Below are 19,249 nucleotides of genomic sequence, written 5' to 3' on the forward strand. Positions count from 1 at the left end.
AAAATACAAAATATTGTTCAACTCCAAGTTTAGAAGTTATTTCTAGTTCCATTTCATTAAAGTACCTGAGGCAAAACTGAGGCAAATTATCATGCACAGGAAGCTCAGGATTTCAGGTGTTAAAAGACATTTCAGAGCACTTAGAATCATTGAGTCATACAGCATGAAAATAGACCCTTCGGTCCAACTCATCTGCGCCGGCTAGACATCCCAATCTGACCGAGTCCCATTTGCTAGCATTTGGCCCATATGCCTCTAAACCTTTCCTATTCATATACCCATCCAGATGCCTTAAAATATTGTAATTTTACCAGCCTCCACCACTTCTTCTGGCAGCTTGTTCCATACATTCATCACCTTCTGTGTGAAAAAGTTACGTCAGAGATGATGTGAGGTGACCACCAAGACATTGAAAGAAAGAAAGAAAAACCAAAGTTACATCTGATTAAAATGTCACAGACCTCAAACCTTAACTCAATTTCTCTTCACAGTTGCTACCAGGCTTGTTAAGTATTTTTGGAATTATCTGTCCTTATCCCTATCAGGAATTGTACTAAAAAGATTTGCAAGCCAGAAAGATACGTCACAAGGTAAAATGGGTGAGGCAGTGTTCAGCACCACATATACTGTGATGCTGGAATGTAGGCACCTAGAAACCAAGAAAACCTGTTATAGCAGCAATGGCTGCAAGGGGCAAGGCTGTGTTGGAACTTGGAAATTAAAATAAGAATTACAGGAAAAGAAATAGAATAATGGTTATTTATGTGACATTGTTAATGCACATTACACGACCAACTACTGGCCGTGTGCAATCTGACTTTTACTGATAGGTACGACCCGGAACTTGACTCATAAACTTATAATAAATTTGAATGAATCTCTGGTTCACTGTCAGTTCATCTGTGGAAATAAAGAAAGCATTACACTGTGGAATATTGTGGAGTTACTAAACGTTAACACTCAAGTTTTTTTTTACAAAATTAGGATCCTCCTCATTTCAAAATAGTTCCTTCTGAAAGTTTAAACTCAAAGAGCCTAATCCAATGCCTCATTGCAGATGCACAGTAAAGGAAAAGTGGTGAAGATCCAGAAGGTTGAGTCACAGCCTATTGAATGTTGCTGTAGGAATATTTACCAAGCAGGTCTGAAGCAGCCGCTGATCAGAAGAATTGGATTGGATGCACTCATTGGCAAATTGACTTACTGGTGGAGATGACATTGTCTGGGATTCTGTGCATGGAAAATATCCTCGTCAGAGTAGTTAGAATAGCTCTAGAAGTGAGTAGTTTGGCTTTCGCATGTCACTCCAATGGGAAAAATAAGAAAGACTATCCATTTGAATTTGAATGGGTTGACACATATGCTTTCACACAGGAAAAGAGGAGGGCCAAAGTGATTCTTTTTATGCTGTTGTCTGGGAATGCCACATATGGTTCAGTTGAAGACCAGGTCCTCAAGACCAGCTGAGATACCTGGCCAGCATTTGGATTGCACTATCCTGGTCTGACATTCGGAAGTACCAAAATGTTTCTGGTGAATCCACTGGAGGACCTCCAGACAGTGAGCTCTTAGGACAATCATAGTACAAGAGATCATCAATGATGCTGATATGGCAATGTTGTTCACAGTACTGCCATAGGATGAGATGACTGCAAATATACTTGGGCCATTGTCAAGGTAAGATGTGTGATTTGTGCACATTTTTCATTGCATATGTGAGCCTTTTGCAATTCATTTAACTTGTGTTCTGTTGCTAGCTGATTTTGAATGGTTAAGGCTGTGAAGGTTTCAAATTCCCGGTCACATTTTTCATCTTTATGCTCTCGGCAGTTGATGGGTATCCTAAATAGAAGCATTTTCCTTGTACAGCCTCTCTAACAGTATCACACCACATCAGCTGAAATTAAAATATCCAGCTTATGGTCGGCATCTTTGCAATTTGTTTTTTTAAAATTAGTAACCAACAGTTAAAAATTTGAAATTGTCTTGCATGCTTAAGTTTCTGCAAATGTTTATTTCAGTAGTATTGCATATTGCTGTTCAATTTCAGTTAATGCCCTTGTAGTGTGCTAAATGTATCTTCGTATCCCATTGTGCTAAAGCTGGAATAAGACTCTAGTGTGGATATGATTCTGAAAGGTGGACGCTTGAAATATAAATGTACAAAGGGTGTTGTTAAGATGGTTCAAAATTTAGATGCCTCATCACTCAATAATTGCCAAAATCTTGTTTGCATCCATCCTGATGACAATTATGCTGTTTGAGAGTTTAGCAAAGTTCTCTTCTATGAAATATCAATGATGTATTTCCTGTTCTATGGTTACAAAATATAATAGATCCATTTGGTTTGGGAACCTGTATGACAGCAGAAAACCACCCTGGTCAGTTCCATAGCTGGTGAAAGCATCTTGTTGAAGCATTGCCTTAGTCTCACGTCTTACTCGTTTTAGAAACGGGATCATCCTGAGTACAAATAAACCAATGGGTTTGACATCTGCTTTTCCTTTGATATGGTATGCAGTTCTCAGTTTTCTCAGGCTGCCAAAGAGCTTTGGAATTTGTCTTCTTAGTTAATTTACTTGATTCTGATTGTTGACTTCTTCCATCTTAAGGATGTTATTCAGGGGAGGCCATGGGCTAGTGGTATTATAGCTGGACTATTAATCCAATGACCCCCAGTAATGATCTGGGGATCCTGATTCAAATCACACCATGACAGATGGTGAAATTTGGATTGAATTAAAAATCTGAATGAAGAGTCTAATGGTGACCATGAAACCTGTGTCAATTGTCAGGAAAAACCCATCTGGTTCACTATTATCCTTCAGGGGAGGAACTCTGCCATCTTTACCTGGTCTGGCCTACATTTGACTCTAGACCCACAGCAATGTAGCTGTTGCTTAACTGCCCTCTGGGCAATTAGGGATGGGTAATAAATGTGGCCCAGCCAGCAACATCCACATCCTGTGAATGAATACAAAGGCTTTCATAGGCATTCCTGTTCAACAACAAATGTTGTTAATTGTGGATAATATCCTGAGGGTTCTCTGTCCATTACCTAAATGTTACATTAAGATGATGTTTGACTTTGAGGTTGATTCTTCCTGGATCTTGCAGTTTGATGGATGAAGGCTGTGCGGTAACTTATTGCAGCCATTTTTCTGGGTCTGATCACCACTTGCCATTATGTATAAATATCCAAGGCTGTTTCTAGGAGCTTGGGACAAATGAGGACAGGATATTATACTAGTGCAAACTAGTAATCTTTCTTAAACTTTAAATGCTGTACGGATGTATGGCAGAGCAGGACTTTACTAATACCTTCTTTGTTGGGTCTCAGTCCCTTCAAATTTGATACCTTTATGACATTCTGACTTATAAATATGATCAGTAGCCATTAGAATTAATGAAGTTAATCCTTTACTCTACGTCCCTGACAAGCCAAAAAAATACAGCATCAATGATGCGTTTTGAATGAGTGTATGAGCTTCCAAAAATCACTGACTTTTGCACGACCATATGTAGCCAACATCACCATCAAAAAAAATCACTAAAACACTCTCTGACAGCCTATCAAGTCAAAGAATGCAGGGGTTTATCTGAAACACTGAACCCTTGAAATGCTGTCATGTTATCATGCTACTTGATTGTTAAACTTAATTAGGAAGTCATTATCTTAAGAGCCAGTAAATCAGGGCTTTCATGCTTGCTTTTAGCAAAACAATTCTGAATCCTTGACAGGAGGTGTTAAAAAATCTGGACCAATTTAACAGAGACTGCTGAGGAGGTTGTCATGTAGTGCCGCTGTCATTGGAATGGTGATCCAGGCTAATGCTCTGCGGATATGGGTTCAAAACCCAATGTGGCAGATGGTGAAATTTTAATTTGATTAAAAATCTGGAATTAAAAAAATATATATCTTGTTCACTAATGCTTTTTTTAGGAAAGGAAGTCCACGATCCTTACCTGGTCTGGCCTAAATGTGACTCTGGATCTACAGAAATGTGGCTGATACAGAAATAGCTTAAACAGCTAATCTGTTCAAGAGAAACTCTGGCCTTAGCAGTGATGTTCACGTTCCATAGACAAATAAAAAAAACTGACTAGGGCTGTTGCAATCCTAATCTTACCATTATTGCAACTGTATCATACTGGAACAATAGGCTCAGCCATGACAAATTTAAACATCTTTATTAGTTGTCTCAAGAACAGCCAGATTATAGTGTCGTCTGACAAATTCACTGAACTATGCAAGATAGGAAAGGGTTCAGTATGACTGCACACAGATTATTATCTCTGCCAGATTTCCATTCCTCATTAATGAAATAAATAGAAACGCTCTGAATGGAAACTTCACTGTCCTGCTGTTTATGACAGAGAAGCCCATCACGAAACCAAGTAACAGCACACCAATCACAACAAGCTCCATGGCAACTGTGCAGTTTACGACATTGAATTATTATCTTCATCTTTTGGGTCCTAAGTTCCAAGCCAGCTCAGACACCTGGAATCAATACATATAAAGAGCTGTGTGAAATGACTTTGGGCAAAATCAATCACAAAGGGCATAAACTTACAGGAGCCAGAACAACATGGGCTATAGTGAGAAATCTGGGAGAATTGCGTGAGATGTCCAGTGAAGCCTAACTCGATATTGGGAGCAACAAACTGCATTTTCCAACTAAGCTCCAGGCAGTAAGAAGAGACTTTTGCTAGGCAGCGGTGAGATGCCTAATAAGGAGGATTATTGCTTGTTGACAGCCTCAGTAACAGACAATTTCACCTCACTAATACGTAGCTACCTCTTCTATTACCTGCCAAGAGGAAACTAGATGTTGACGGCTTCCTACCTGAAATTGTGAGTGGATGCATGGTGTCTTCAGCTCTCTGCTAGCTCCTTCAGACTGCCATCTTGGATACCTGGCAACAACATCCCAGGGAACAAGCTGCATGTGCCCATTGCACAGACACTGTCGTCTGTCACCTACCAGCCTCTCAGAATTTTTGGGGCATCTCTTCAAACCACTTGTAGGATATTTCTGAACTTTGAAGCTGCACTCCGGGGTGAACCAGTCATTAACATTGAAATGTTGCTGCAAGAACATTTTGCGAGTAGAGAAGATATGGACTGTACCAAGCTGCTGTTTGCACGCTCTCCTATCACTCACTCACTCTGAGCCTCCTTGGATACTCAGAGCATCCCTAGCTTGCATTGCCTTGCCTTGCCCTTTTGTACTTTGTCCCTTCAACCAGAACTTCTGATTCACAGTCTTGCCTTGCTGGTTAACATAGACACAAAACCAGGAAGCTGTCATGGTTGTCAGCAGTCTTCAGTCACGCTAAGGCAGTCAGTCTCCAGTGAATGGGGGACAAACTAAGTCAAGGGCAGCCTCTGATTACAGGTGCTTGGATGTGGTCAGTAAGACATTTGGACTGGTCAAGGTGAGGAGCCTCTTCTTGTAAGGAGTGACAAAACTGAATAGTGGGCAGTCCTCTGTATTTCTTGGCTCTTACTGCCCAATTTTCATCTGTTTTCTCCTGTAATGAGAGTAAGGGAAGGATTTGGTGGGATGTGAGTGTGTTACATAGCTATTAGTGCAGATGAGCACAAATTGGCGATTTGCTTTCCTTTACACATAAAATCAAACATTCCCAGAGCAATGAGTAAGTAGAACAGAGGGCATGTAGGGTTAATGATTGGAAAATTAGACTGGTGTGAGAAATTGAAGGAGTTGTATTCAAATGAGAGAATAATCATAGAATCCCTACAGTGTGGAAGCAGGCCATTTGGCTCAGAGTAGTGGAGCATGAGGCTTGGTGGGAGGTGCGCATTGTAGCAGAGATTGTGTGATTGTGTAACAGGAGAAAGAAAATGTTGGTGGAGTTCAGTGGGTAACTGACCTGCACTGGACTGCTGGGACTGACCCAGGTAGCAACCTTGGTCCAGACTGGCAGGGTCTGGTGTTGTGGTCGCCACTGCTGGTCCGGAAGCAAGAGGAGCAAGCCCTCCTCTGTATCATCCCATCCACCAGAACCTTCAGGTTCATGTTCAAAAAGTGACCCACCAATTTCCCCTTCCATGTCTGGGGCAGGCAGCTGTAGACCGGCAGAGCTGGCCGAGTGCACAACAGCCTGATAAAGATGGCACCAGCACCAGCACCAGGAATCTGTCCTAGGATATCTCGGCAGTAGAGGGTTCTTCTGGGTTTGGTGAGTAGTAGAATTGGGCCAGCAGCAGATCAGAGCATTACTATAGGGGTGTGGAAGATTGTTAATAAGGTCGGTTTGGGATTATGTGAGAAGAAATCGCACTTGGCTTTGTGGAGGGAAAGCTTCTGTGAAAGTTGACAAAATTGACATAGCCAAAATAATGACAAGAACCAGTCTATGTTTCTGACATTTTGTGAATGCTTCTAACTATATTTGGCAGACTTCAGAACATTAATCTTCAGAACATAGATAAATGGTCCAATTAGCCCTTTAAATTAATTATGCAACATATACAATTAGATAGCAATTTATTCCAGCTGTAATGATACTTTAAAATATATTGAAGGGAAATTTACTCTGTGTTGTACTGTTGCTGTAACTGTGCTGATATTATTTGATGTTACATTGAGAAGGAACCTTTACTTTGTATTGAACTAGTGCTGTATTTGCTCTGGGAATGTTTGATTTTATGTGTAAAGGAAACTTTACATGTAAACTGTTCTGTACCAGCCTAGAAATGTTTAAAGGAACCTCATGGACCTTAGTTTACATTTCCAATAAGAAGAATTCTTGTGGCACAGTAGGAGGTCAATATCTCTAAGCCAGAAGGTCCAAGGTCAAGACTATCCACTGCAGAGATATGTCATGACAAGTGTAAAAATAATCCATGCCCTATTGCCTCTGGGAGTGTTACATGTTGATATTTTAATGCCAATTGTTCAAGACCCTTATTTTTAGTGAACCTACTGGTGGCTTATCTTTCCTTTCTCCTGCTTGTCCAACTCACCACTCTTAATGCTGGCGTTGCAAGTTCTTCACTGGTTCACCTCTCTCTCTCTCTCATCACCCAGAATGTCCATTCAATTGTGAGCAAAGGCCTTCCATCATGGGCTGATTGTGGATGATTGCATAAAAATCATGGTTTTGATAGAAATCTGGATGGAGGGTGGTGATCCTTTTCCTCTCCATTAAATTTTTTTACTGGTTAGACCTTCCACCACTATCCATACCGAGTGATATGACTCTTGGCACCAAATCACACCTTGTCTGTGTCTGTACTTCTCTGGCAATTCCTTTTCCTTGAAGTATCGCAATTCATTCCACACTTCTGACCTCATTTAAAAATGTCATCTTCTGCCAGCACTCCAAGTATCATTAAAGATTTTCACAGAAATATTTTATGACTTTCTTTCTGCAGCTTCTGTAGTAAATCACATCCTTGGTAACATTAACCTTCTTCTTAATTCATCAAAGTCTCACTTCTCTGAGTTCATAGCCCTCTTTTCCACACTGAATCACAGCCTCCACATAAACCCTCTGATCGATATTCAGTCACCCCCTGAACTTTGCGAGCTTATATGAAATTGCTACTCCTGTAGTATGAAACACAGATGAGATACATCTTTCTCTGTATCAGTTTCCATTTTATCTCTCTTCCCCCTCCAAACAGTTCTTCCTTCCATATGTATTCTTAGAAAGACTCCCAAATCACTTACAACTGCACTTTCAGAATCCCAATTGCTAATAAGAAAAACAGAAAATGTTGGAAATATCCAGCAGGCCAGGAAGCATCTGTGGAACCAGAGAAAGAACTAATGTTTCAAGTCAATGTTCTTTCAGTTGGACTGGCTCAGCTGTCTTGTCTTTGATCCTCTGCTCACTGTGATGTCTCCGCAGCTAAACATCGGCTGATACACTCCCTCAGCTGCATCTTTCATCCTATAGTTCCCCTCACCACACTTCCCGCCTTTAGCATGACCTTCATTTGAAAGAAAAATAGGATGTGGGCATCACTGGCTGGACCAGCATTTATTGCCTATCCCTAATTGCCCCTGAGAAGGTGATGCTGAACTGCCTTCTTGAACTTAACTAAAAAGCACACGACACAAGGTTATAGTCCAATAGTTTATTTAAAAGTACCAGCTTTCAGAGCGCTGCTTCCTCGTCAGGTATAAACCTGTTGGACTGTAACCTGGTATTGTGTGACTTTTAACTTTATCCACCTCAGTCCAACACCAACACCTCCACTTCTTGAACTGCTGCAATCCATTGGTGCAGGAAAACCCAGAAGGACAATGGGGAGGGTTTTCAAGGATTTTGACCCAGCAACAGTGAAGGATTGGCAATATATTTTCAAGTCAGAGTTTTGTGTAGCTTAGAGAGAAATGGGTGATGTTCCCATTTATCGCTTGCTCTAATCCACTCAGATGGAAGGGATCGTGGTTTGGAAGGTGCTGTCCAAGAAGCTTTGGTGAATTTCTATTTGTATATTATGTATATAAACACCACTGCTACTGAATGTCAATGGAAAACAAGGTAACCACCATTCATGCAGGTTATTTTGTCCTGGACAGTATCAGGTTTCTTTCATATTGTTGGAATTATGCTCATCAAGGCAAGTGGTCAGTATTGTGCCTTTTAGCTGGTGGACAGGCTTTTGAGGTCAGGAAGTGAGTTACTTTATTATAATATACTTTATTATTACTTTATTATTAATAATGCCACAGTATTATACTGCTAGTCCAGTTCAGTTTCTGCTGAATAATAACCTCAGGATGTTAATAGTGGGGTATTCATTTTATGTCAGGGGATGATGGGTAGATTCTCTCTTATTGTGGCATGGGTGTTACTTGCTACTTGTCAGGATATTATCTAGATTCTTTTGCATTTAGACATGGGCTGCTTCAGTAAATGTGGAGTCACAAATGGTGCTTAACATTGTGCAATCATCAGTCTCCACTTCTGGCCTTATGAAGGAGCAGAGGTCATTAATGAAGCAGCAGAAGATGGTTGGACCCAGGACCTCCTGCAGAGATGACCTTAGATGACTGATCTCCAAAATCCATAATCATGTTCCTTCATTTTAGGTATGACTCCCATTAGTAGAGTCTTCCCCTTGATTCCCACTGACTTTTAGTTTAGTTTCCTTGATGCCAACATGGTCAAGAGTTGAATGGCCCTGGAGAACCCAAACTGAAAATAAGCAAGAGTTTTTCTTCAAATGGAAAATGTTTCCCATTGTAGAGATCCTGGTATAGAAGCATGTCTCTGAAAATAAAGCAAAGGCTGAGCTATTGTCTGAATTATGTATTGGAAAGAACAGATAGCTGACCAGAGAAAGAGTTATGGATTGAAGTAGACCCATTGCTGCTATTTCAGCATTGGCAGAGCCCACCAGATCATTTACAGGGATAGGTGAAGGATGTCTCTGAGGATTCTGTACACTGCTGTGACCTAATCAAGAGACGGTTTGGAGGTATGTGCTGTATCTGGGGTCTTTGTGTGGAAAAAGGATGCTGGTGATTCTGACGCAAGGAGTGCCATTATCGGTTGTGACGTGATAAATCCTACAAAATGGTGGCCAAATTGGAAACGCGCAGAGATTTAACATGTTCCATATTTATACAGGATGTAACATGAATGCATTTTTGTTGTATCCACCATTTGAAATGCCTGTTAATGTTTGAGTTATGTTGATTTTAGTTGGTTTGCTATAGTGAAAGGCTTTAAAAAGCAAAATCTTATTTAGTGGGATTCTTTCTGCTACAGTCATGGAGATAATGTTTTAGAAAGTTATCAGTGTCTACCTGGATTGTAATGGTATTGCAAAAATACAGTAAACAAAATATGGGTTGAGTACTCTCAATACAGTCCCTCAGATACTGGCATGTTAGTGATACCTACACAGATTAATATTCTAAAGATCTGCTTGTACATTGTACTAAGCCTAGAATCCGTTATTTATACTGCTTGGCCTTCACATAAACTGACAAATAAAATGCCCCAATTCACAATTAAAAGGTTAGACTGATAAAGTTTTATTGGTTTCATTTGCAATTTAATCCTGAGGTATCTGTATACTTGTCAGAACAATGATCATCTCTACCTGTTTTTCAATCTGGTCTAAGACAGCCAGAAACAGCTCTTGGTTCAGAATTTCCTCCAATGTTCTGCATGCCCGAATGAACTACAATGGACAGAATGCATTGCATTAAAGTAAGAAAGACTGCCTTCCTATAATGTGATAATTCATCAGTCCTTCTCTCCTCTTCAGAGGAGGGAGGCGGGGACATCAAAGCCAGACAATGACACACTTCCCTGCCATCCAACTTCACCTAATGCCAGCCCCCCCCAACCAACCTCAGATGCTATCCACATCCCTTAAAGACTGGCATGGACTGCATACCTTACATAAATTTCTTGACAAGCACAGGGCTCTTGAATGGTGGAGTGATATTGTCATTCAGTAACGCACTCCTTGTGGGCGGCACGGTGGCACAGTGGTTAGCACTGCTGCCTCACAGCGCCTGAGACCCGGGTTCGGTTCCCGCCTCAGGCGACTGACTGTGTGGAGTTTGCACGTTCTCCCCGTGTCTGCGTGGGTTTCCTCCGGGTGCTCCGGTTTCCTCCCACAGTCCAAAGATGTGCAGGGTCAGGTGAATTGGCCATACTAAATTGCCCGTAGTGTTAGATAAGGGGTAAATGTAGGGGTAAGGGTGGGTTTCGCTTCGGCGGGTCGGTGTGGACTTGTTGGGCCGAAGGGCCTGTTTCCACACTGTAATGTAATCTAATCTAATGTAATCTAATCTAATCTAATCTGTGCCCTGCATTACCGACAATATCTCTCCTGATGTAATCCACCTCTCACACTGCCACTCAGTCTTATGTCCCCAGTGCCCCGTGTTACTGATACCTCACCAGTTATACACATGTATTCACCCGCACAGGCATCTCAGTGAGATTTCAGGGATCAGAAGTGGAAATCTAGCTGATGTATGCTCATTTTTAATGTCAGAAACAATTGTAATGTTCAGCTTGTTATACTGGGTCCAGTAAAATTTGCTGGCTGCTGGTTGACAAGCATTCAAATCAGAACCATCATGTTTTAGAAATTGATTAAATCTCAGTGTGCTTGTGGACCAATGTTTCTGAACATTTTTCAAAGTGGCTTAGCATACTTAATATGTAATTATGTGAGCATCAATTACTGTTTTATATGCTGTTGCATTTTGGAACTTTGGAGAAAAGAAAAGTCAAAACAACAGCACTTTTAGAAGGGAGATGAACAGACAAAAGAAGCACATGGTAAGGTCAGTGCAGGAGACAGAGAAACCCACATTGCTAACTGACACAGCAGTGAACCTGCACAGTTACTGCCTTTGCTGTTTGAATTCATGTATCGCTGGACATCAGAGTGCATCTGGGAAAATTAACAAACAGTGAAATTCACAACTAGTCTTGGAGAAACCCGTTTGGGAGAGGTCACAGCACAGAAACAGATAAGTGAATATTTTAAGTGTAGTCTTACAGTAAGTACAAGAGGGTATAGGTTTAGGGTGAGAGGGGAAAGATATAAAAGGGGCAACGTTTTCACACAGAGGGTGGAACGTGTATGGAATGAGCTGCCAGAGGAAGCAGTGGAGGCTAGTACAATTGCAACATTTAAAAGGCATCTGGATGAGTATATGAATAGGAAGGGATTGGAGGGATATGGGCCAGGTGTTGGCAGGTGGGACTAGATTGGGTTTGATACCTGGTTGGCATGAACGGGTTGGACTGAAGGGTCTGTTTCCATGCTGTACATCTCTATGACTCCATGATACTAAATAGAAAAACTCCCAGAGTTGAATCCCAAACTGGAAACAAAAATTGAAAATGGAAATCAAATTGATCAGTCTGTGAACAAGTAATTGTTTCGGGGGCATCCTTTATTAGAGTTACTAATATTAGCATAGATGTTGACAGATCTGTAAAACTCTTAAAGCTTCTCTTTGTTACTGCAGACTGCATGATTCAGTCACAACACTCTGAATGCATCAAATGCTAATGAAAGACAAAGGAATCAAGTTGCTGTGTATTCATTAAAGTTTAATATCAGATGGGCTAAATTTGTACTGAGTAAGCTTACTGCAGGAGCTTGGCAATTGGAAACAATTATTAGCCACATACCTTTCTGTAGAGCAGGGAGCTGCTCTAACTACATGTGATTATGAACGTCTCGAAAAAATGTGCAGTCATTTTTAACAAAAGCGAGTTAATGAACATCATTAAAAATTTACAAGGTTTTATAAATAGAATATGATCAAAGACTGGCTCAATGATTCTGATTGGTATAATTGGATACCGTTTCAGATATGGGAAAAGTTGGAATTTTGGCCAATTTAAACTGGCTGCAACTTTCTTTTAAGACCAATCTGGTGGTGAAGATTTAATGAGAAATGTGTGAGGAGGGTTTTGTGTTACCAATCTCATCTCCTTGTGTTTATTGGTAAACCAATCCAGTCATTATTATGCATTGACAAGACTCAGATGGATGATATCAGCCTTGCTTCTGTTTTAACGTTGATGTTAATTCCTTAAGTATTTGGTAACTGACCCAATGCTTTACTGATAATGGCACTATAATACGGCTGTAAATCAATCAGGTGTTACATCACATTAATTTCAGACTCAATGGTGTCATACGATACAATGACTTGAATCATTCTCAGTCACACCATTGGTTTTAACTAATTCACTGTACGCTGTCATTCAGCATGTTTACATGTAAGTACTGAAAAACACATTAAAATTAAAAGGAGCCACAATGAATTGCAACACTGTCCTATCACAGTCTAGGAATGGCATGATTAATCCATTATGGAAATCTTCTCATCACTGAGATTCTTAAACTTTTTTTTTAAACCAGTTTTAATCCACTTTTATTAGACAGCAAAAGTACAGATCAAAAATAAATTATAGAGAAATGGATGAGAAGACTGATGGAGTGATTGAACTTGGTGCAGGGGAAGAGTAGAGACAAAAAAAAATAGCAGATGCTGGATTCCAAGATAGACAAGCAAAATGCTGGAAGAACATAGCAAGCCAGGCAGTATCAGGAGGTGGAAAAGTCAACGTTTCAGGTATATATAACCCTTCTTCAGGACCATGTTCAAAAGTTCGCTTTAATCATGTCAATAACTTAGATTTATATTGTGCCTTTAATGTAATGAAATACCCTAAAGCACTTCACAGAAACATGAAGGAATAAAATATGATAGCAAGCTGCACAAGGAGATATTTCAGGCGAGGTGACAATAATTTGGCAAAGAAGCAGAATTTAAGAAGTCTCTTCAAGGCATAAGGTGAAATGGAGAGGTGTAGGGAGAATATTCCAGAGTTGGGTTCTACACAACTGAAGGCATAAACACCAAATGTTGGAAAAAGTAAAAATTGGCTAGAATTAGAGGAGTGTGGATATCACATGAAAAATTAAGAACATAAGTATTAGGAGCAGAAGTAAACCATTTGCTCCTTTCTGCCTGCTCCACCATTCAATAAGACCATGGCTGATCTGATTATTTCTTTAACTCCATGTTCTTACCAGTGTCACCACTCACACCCTGCTACCCGAGTCCTTTGTTGATCAATAATCTGTTTACCTCAGCCTTAAATATATTCAATAAGTCATCCTTCACTGTTCTCCGTGGAAGGAAATTTCATAGATTACTCTCAGAGAAAAAATTACTCATCAGCTCATTCGAGTGGGAGAGATTTTAATTTTAAATTGTGTCCCCTAGTTCTGGATCTCTCCCACAAAAGGAAACTTTCTCTTAGTAACATTACAAGCCCATTAGAATTGTATGTGCTTGAATCAGGCATCTCTCATGGTTCTAAACTGCAGTGAATATAGGCCCAGGTAGCTCAATCTTTCCTCCGAGGCAACTCTTTCTCAGGAATCAGCTTAGTGAACATTCTCTGATCTGTTTCCAATGCAGGTATATCATTCTTTAAGTAAGGAAACCAAAACTACAAACAATACCTTAGTTGTGGTCTTATGAATGCTCTGTACAGATATAGCAATCTCATTTATATTCCATCTCACTTGCAATCAAGTTCGAACACTCCACCTGCCTTCTTAATTACTCTGTATTCCAATGCTAGCCTTTTATGATTCATGTACGAGGACATCAAGATCTCTCTGTATCGCAACATTCTGCGGTTTTTTTTCTGTTAAATAATATTTGGCTTTTCCATTCTTTCTACTGGAGAAGATAACCTCAAGTTTTTTCATATTATACTCCATCTGCCAAATTTCTGCCTATTTATATAACCTATCAATATCACTTTGAAGGATCGATGTATTCTCTTCACAACTTGCGTATATAATTTCCGATCTATCCTTATATTGTCAGCAAATTGGCTACAGTGTAGTTGATCCCTTCATCCAAATTAATTATAAATTATAAGTAGTTGAGGACCCTGCATTGATCCCTGTGATATACATTAGCTTACAGGTTGTCAGTTGGAAGTGATCCATTAACCCAGACTCTTTGTTTCCTGCTAGTTAGCTAATTCCTCACGATTGTTAACATATCACCCTCAACATCAAAAGATTTTCCTTATGTGAAGTATTAAGCTTTTATATGGCACCTTATTGAATGTCTTTTGGAAACTGAAATACACTACGTTCATGGTTTTCCTTTATCCACCCTGCCAGTAACATTTTCAAAGAGCTGTAACAAATTTTAGATAGGATTTCCCTTTGATGAAGCCATATTGATATTGCCTGAATGCAGGATGATTTTTCATATGTCCTGCTACTATTTTCTTAATAATACACTCTAGCATTTTCCTAAAGGACTAATTTCTTCTTTTTGTATCCTGTTAGATGTTTTTTTATTAAATTCCTCTCATACTCTAAGATTTTTCCTTTTTTAAAGTTATTCTTCACTGGTTTCTAAAAGCTTTCTCAATTTTCTCAGCTATTGTTAATCTTTATTGCATTTTAAGGATTTTCTTTCAATTTGAAATGATCCTGAACTTACTTAACTGTCAACAAGTGGCATGTTTTCTCACCAGACTTTCTTAATAGAATACGTTTTTGTTGAAAGCTATGAATTGTCCCTGCTTCTTTATCATCGCATTGGTTAACTATTTTCTAAACCTACTTTAGCCAACTCTGTCTTCATATCCTTCATAGCCCTTATTTAAATTATGACACTAGATTTACATTTAAATTTCTCACCTTCAAACAGAATGCAAAATCATGTTATAATTCCTCTCACCTGGAAGCATCCTTTATTGAGGTCATTAATTAATCTTGTTTCATTGCACATTAACAAGCTTAATGTAACCTGCTCTGATTGGTTGTAGGATATATTATTCTAAGAAACCTTTCCGAATACACTCTTGGAAATCATACTTCAGGCTATCTTAGTCAATTTGATTTGTCCTGTCTCTTTAAAGATTAAAATCACACTCAATTATGGCAATATCTTTCTTATAAGCCCCCAATATTTCTTGATTGATAGTCAGCCCTACAGTGTCACTACTTTAGGGGACCTATATCCTACTTTTTCTCATTACTTTCTACATTTGCTGTTTCTAATCTTCAGCGACACTGATTTTATAGCTTCACCTTTTGAACCAAAGTCATTTCTCACTATGGTATAATCCCCATGGAGATTGTTAAAATATAAAGAGAAACTCAAATGCCTAGTGATTAAGTTAAAGAACCACTTCCCAATATTTCACATCTTTAAACAAATACAAACTTACATACATATGTGAGTAAAGCCAGAACTTCTAACTAAACTTTACAGTTTTTCAAGATTTAGAGGATAAACCCATGTCCCCTTTTACTTCCCAATTCTATCCCAGCACCCTTATGCGATATAAGTTCTTGAAGACGCATTCCCTTCTCCATCTAGAACATACAGTTTGTGAGCCATAGCTCTCTTTGATTCCTTCTTAGCATGCAAGCTGTTTTCCAAAGTGTGAATAATGGACTGTGTTGTGTTTGTGTCCTTACTTTGCACGTAGTACAGAGGAGAAAGTAAGGACTGCAGATGTTGGAGATCAGAGTCAAGAGGGTAGTGCTAGAAAAGCACAGCAGGTCAGGCAGCATTTGAGCAGTAGGAGAATCGACATTTCGGGCATAAGCCCTTCACCAGGAATGAAGGCCTCATTGCACGGGCCTTTATACCATTTTTCCTCTTCCTCCTCGGTCTCTGTCAAAAGTTTTTTTTTTTTTTTTAAATTTCTAACATCTTAGTTCTGAAGGGTCATGCTAGATTTGATCTCTCCATTGACTCTACCAGACCTGCTGTTTCAGATTTCCAGCATCCACAGTATTTTATTTTTGAGATAATGGATCCTTCCATCAGCTTTTGATTAAATAACCCTCCAAAGTTCTTCCAAAACCTCATGGCTTTGAACTTCTGACCTCAAGCCTAGGCTTCACTTACATACTTTCTTAGTAACTTTTAAACCAGAAGCACTTTTTTTGTTTTTGATAGCCCCTTGCTACGTTTCTCATTGCTGTACAGATCCCGGCAGATATTTTCTCTCTCTAGCCTGCTTGTTTCAGTAAAGAAACACGCAAAAAACCAAAAAAAGCTCCCCCCTCCCCACCTCATATAGCCTACATCTATATCAATGTGACATTTTTAGGAAGCTCCGAACAGAAAAGTACAGCAATTATCTTTTACCTTCAAAACAGCACTTTGATTCTGGAAGACACAAATTAGTTTAGATCTCTAATGGAATTAAACACTTGCTTTTTCAGAGTAGGCTCCATCAAAGACATCCTTATTTACAAAGTTGTTCTTTATCTCCTTTGCTTTAGGGAACCTACATGAATATTTAACATTCTCAGTTTACATGACAACTTCAAAAGCATCTTCTGAGATGTCTTGAGACTGACTGATTGCTCTGTACAGATCCATAGTAGCCATCACAATGTTAGGTATGAACACCTTTCATTATCATCCCTCTTGAACTGTAAATACCCCAGAACTATTTGAATTGTCTTTATGTCAGGGTAAAATTTCCATTTTCCCCATCAGATGTTTCCAATTGACTACGTTTAGATTCATTACCTAAAACCAAAGATCATCTCTCTAAAATGCATCAATTATGAAGTTCACAACTACCTCATATCATTGCTTCTGCTGCCAGAAAAAACTGTGACCAAAATTTTATTCCTCCTACACCCTCTCTGTAACCTCATCCAACATGCTTCCTTTACATCCAGCTGCTGCCGCTGCTTCTTCTTTCCTACATGCTTTAGCTTCTATATTTCATTAGCTCCCTCTCTCTAGTTTTTTTCTTTCCATTTCCTGCACCACCCCACCCTCAACTTATCACACCACCTGATCTACAGCTGGTACCCTGTTCAACACTGGACTCAACTTCAAGTCTCATGATTAGGACTGTCTGATTCTAATTCCATTAATTATCCATTTATACCTAATCTCATTGCTACTAATATATAAACTCTCAACAACTTAATAGAACTTTTCCATTCTTCTTCTAGTGCTAATCTACATATACTGCAAAATTGTGGAATACCATATTACTCAGTTTCTATTCTCAACCTTAAAATTTTGAGTTATTGCTATGTATTAACTTTACAATAAATCAACAAAGAGATTTAAAGTTTTTTTTATTATTTTCATCCCCTACTACTTCCTCTCCTCACCCACTGCCAGAGATTTCCTGCCCCAGTACATTAGCTTTAAAAATGCTTGTTGTTGGTTTCAAATCCCACCCTGGCCTCACTCCACCCTACCTGTGTTATCAAGGCTGATGTTCTAATGCAGCACTGAATGAGTGTCGTTTTGTATTATATCTCATAGTCAGTACATCAATACACTTTTAAGAGACACTGTGAAAGTATGTATTTAAGAAACATGATATCATCACTATATAACAGCATGTGATCTACGAATATAAAGATCTCAACCTCATTCTCAGCATGAAGCATGACACACTAATCTTCTTCTGCTATAACCAAAAAGCTTAATATTAGCCCTGGCTTTTCCTTAACACCTTTCTTAAATAACGGCACCCTGTTAGCTAACCTCCAGTCTTCCAGCACCTCACCTGTGACTATCGATGATATAAGTATCTCAGCAAGAGGCCCAGCAATCATTTTCCTAGTTTCCCACAGAGTTCAAGGATACACCAGATCAGTTTCTGGGGATTTATCTACTTCTATGTGTCCAGCATCTCCTCTTCTGTAATATGGACATTTTTAACAGAGATAACATTTTGGGTCCAGTGACCCTTCTTCAGTATAGGTTTTCTCAGAACCTGTTGGGTTTTTCCAGCAATTTAGGGTTTGCATATTATCGGACAAATCAGATCCCAGACTGAAATTTGGCTAGACAAATCATATTTTTTTTTTGGTTTTAATAATGTGGTCTTTCACTAAAACCAAAGCATGAAATGCTGCAAATTTGGCTTCAACAGTAAAACAGAAGTTTATTACATAAAAGAAATGAATTTAAAAAATTGAAATATTTACATATAACACACATTTAAATATTTTGAAATGTGGTAAAAGTATAATCCCATTAATTCTAACATCATCCCAATATGTTACTCAAACACCAGAGAGAATTTTCTACTTTATCCCAAAGAAATTTACAGACCACACTTAAAATTTCCTTACAACACTCAAATGCCCATTGCTGATTAGCAGATACTGAAGTGGTATACTGTATTGGTTGAATTAGGGATTCATGTTTTTTAAAATAATCACAATGGATACAAAACACTCACAAGTTAAGCACTAAAACCCTTCAGACACAGAAAAACCAAGTCCTACGAGTTCAAAATTTAAAAATCCAAATTAAATTAAGATAAAAATATATATAGATTGCATAGCTCATATTTCAATGTAATATTTATATGTTGTAATGACTTTATTTTATTTTTGTATTTCTAATTGCAGACTAAAATTGAAAAATGGACTGTTTTGAAATGAAAGGAATTACTGTTCTTCTAAAAACAAGCTACTGAAAGTCATTGTGTGTGGTGTCTACACTGCTGCTTTGTTCAAGCAGTGAGGGCAAGCTGGTTGAGGATAACACAACATTAATGTGTGTATCAGAATGAGCTTTGGCTGGTAACAAGTAGCTGATCTGTTTGAGCAATTGTGACTAGTCATGGATGCTAAAGTTAATCAGCCTGACAGCAAGTATCTGATTGGTTCTTGGGCAGTTGCACATCTTTTGGGAGTGAACAAAACAGTGAGAAGACTTTAGATTGT

This window comes from Chiloscyllium plagiosum, unplaced genomic scaffold, assembly GCF_037043375.1.
Source record: "Chiloscyllium plagiosum isolate Xiang-an unplaced genomic scaffold, Cpla_swu_hap1 HiC_scaffold_20, whole genome shotgun sequence".
Lineage (NCBI taxonomy): Eukaryota > Metazoa > Chordata > Chondrichthyes > Orectolobiformes > Hemiscylliidae > Chiloscyllium > Chiloscyllium plagiosum.